The 2,644-nt window shown below is 44.7% G+C and overlaps 1 non-coding gene across 1 annotated transcript; it reads left to right on the top strand.

Annotated features, from left to right (window-relative positions):
• Positions 1-2,073: 2,073 nt before the first annotated feature.
• LOC119472069 lies at positions 2,074-2,287 on the top strand. The gene has a single exon (XR_005201175.1). It is a non-coding gene; the product is annotated as a small nucleolar RNA U3 (small nucleolar RNA).
• Positions 2,288-2,644: the final 357 nt, after the last annotated feature.

Genomic DNA, 2,644 nt, shown 5'->3' with positions numbered 1-2,644 from the left:
CCGTCTCAAAAAAAAAAAAAAAACATTTTTAGTAAAAAAATGTGTTGTTCTCTATGCAGTAAAGAAAAAAAAAAGAGAAAAAAAAAAAGTGTTCGCTGGGTGTGGTGGCTCACGCCTGTAATCCTAGCACTTTGGGAGGCCAAGGCAGGCGGATCATGAGGTCAGGAGTTTGAGACCAGCCTGACCAACATGGTGAAAACCCCGTCCCTACTAAAAATACAAAAATTAGCCAGGCGTGGTGGCACATGCCTGTAATCCCAGCTACTCGGGAGGCTGAGGCAGGAGAATCGCTTGAGTCCAGGAGACAGAGGCTACAGTGAGCCAAGACTGCACCACTGCACTCCAGCCTGGGTGACAGAGGAAGACTCTGTCTCAAAAATAAAAAAAAATTTTTTTAATTTAAAAAAGTGTTCACGATACCATTTTTTCTGCCTTTTCCACACTAAAAAAGATTGTAAAAATAAGTAGCCTGAAAAACAGAATTAGAATAAAATAGGTGCAAGGGGAGAGCAGAAAAAAAGAAAGTGTAACTGGTTGTATTCAGCTTAGCAATAACTTTTTCAGCTCTTAATTTATGTACATTTAGAACCAATCTTGTAGCACATGCTCTAAATCAACTACACACGAATTGGCAAATGGGTACTTTAAAATCTTTTTTTTTTTTTCTGAGAGTCTTGCTCTGTCTCGCAGGCTGGAGTGCAGTGGTGCAATCTCAGCTCACTGCATTCTCTGCTCATTGCAACGTCTGCCTCCTGGGTTCAAGGAATTCTCGTGCCTCAGCCTCCCGAGTGGCTGGGACTACAGGCATGAGCTACCACGCCCAGCTAATTTTTTTATTTTTCATAAAGACGAGGTTTCAACATGTTGGCCAGGCTGATAAACTCCTGACCTCAAAGTGTTGGGATTAAAGGTGTGAGCCACTGCACCAAGCATAAAATCTTACTTAAGAAAGAAGTGAACTTGTTTTCAAGAATTAGGATCCCAAGCTGCTCCTTTTGGCCCTAATCATACTCTCTGTTTAAAAATAAAGTATTGGGGCCAGGTGGGTGGCTCACACCTATAATCCCAGCTACTTGGGAGGCTGAGGCAAGAGAATTGCTTGAACCCAGGAGGCAGAGATTGCCTTGAGCCAGGATCACACCATTGCACTCCAGCCTGGGCAACAAGAAGCAATCTCTGTTTCAAAAATAAATAAATAAATAAATAAATAAAAGTAACAAAGAATTGGCTGGGCGCAGTGGCTCACACCTGTAATCCCAGCACTTTGGAAGGCCGAGACAGGCGGATCACCTGAGGTTGGCAGTTCGAGACCAGCCAGACCAACATGGAGAAACTGCATGTCTACTAAAAATACAAAATTAGCAGGGCATGATGGGCAGATACCTGTAATCCCAGCTACTTGGGAGGCTGAGGAAGGAGACTCACTTGAACCTGGGAGGTGGAGGTTGCAGTGAGTGGAGATCACGCCATTGCACTCCAGCCTGGGCAACAAGTGTGAAACTCCGTCTCAAAAAAAAAAAAAAAGAGAGATCAAGACCATCCTGGCCAACATGGTAAAACCCCTTCTCTACTGAAAATACAAAAATTAGACGCCTGTAGTCCCAGCTTCTTGGGTGGCTGAGGCAGGAGAATCACTTGAACCTGGGGGGCAGAGGTTGCATAAAGCGGCAAGATTGCGCCACTGCATTCCAGCCTGGCGACAGAGTGAGACTCCATCTAAAAAGAAAATAAAAAATAAATAAATAAAGTAGCAGACTGGGTGCAATGGCTCATGCTTGTAATCCAGCACTTTGGGAGGCTGAGATGGGCGTATCATGTGAGGTTGGGACCAGCTTGACCAACATGGAAAGACCCCCATCTCTACTAAAAAAACAAAATTAGCCAGGCGTGTTGGTGGCTCATGCCTTAATCCTAGCTACTCAGGAGGATGAGGCAGGGGAATTGCTTGAACCTGGGAGGCAGAGGTTGCAGTGAGCCGAGATTGCGCTACTGTACTCCAGCCGGGGCAACAAGAGTGAACCTGTCTCAAAAACAAAACAAAAACAAAAACAAACCAACCAGAAATAAAGTATCAAGACCATACTTTCAGGGATCATTTCTATAGTTCACTCATTACTAGAGAAGCTGCTCTGAACACGCAGGGGCACAGGAAACCATGAGGACGAAACACAGTACTCCCTTCTGAGCTTGAGGCCAGCTCTTCTGCTTCACTGCACCTGCCATTTGCCATTGATGATCATTCTCTTCCTGAAGGAGAATGAGAGAGAAAGGATGCAGTCTGAGTGGTTCCTGTTTAAAAAATAATAAAATAAAAGTATGGTCCTAATTCTTATTTTTTGTTTATTTATTTTTTTTGAGACAGAGTCTCTTTTTTGTTGCCCAGCAAGGAGTGCAATGACACAATCTTGGCTCACTGCAACCTCCGCCTCTGGGCTTCAAGTGATTCTCCTGCCTCAGCCTTTCAAGTAGCTGGAATAACAGGTACCCGCCACCACGCCCAGTGAATTTTTGGTATTTTTAGTAGAGATGGGGGATTCACCATGTTAGCCAGCCTGGCCTCGAACTCCTGACCTCAGGTGATCTGCCCACCGCTGTTTCCTAATGTGCTGGGATTATAGGCATGAGCCACTGCATCCAGCCTCTA

Source organism: Cebus imitator, unplaced genomic scaffold (assembly GCF_001604975.1).
Source record: "Cebus imitator isolate Cc_AM_T3 unplaced genomic scaffold, Cebus_imitator-1.0 Scaffold83, whole genome shotgun sequence".
NCBI lineage: Eukaryota > Metazoa > Chordata > Mammalia > Primates > Cebidae > Cebus > Cebus imitator.
The sequence above is the reverse complement of the archived record's forward strand: the minus strand, read 5'-3'. Positions and strand labels throughout refer to the sequence as shown.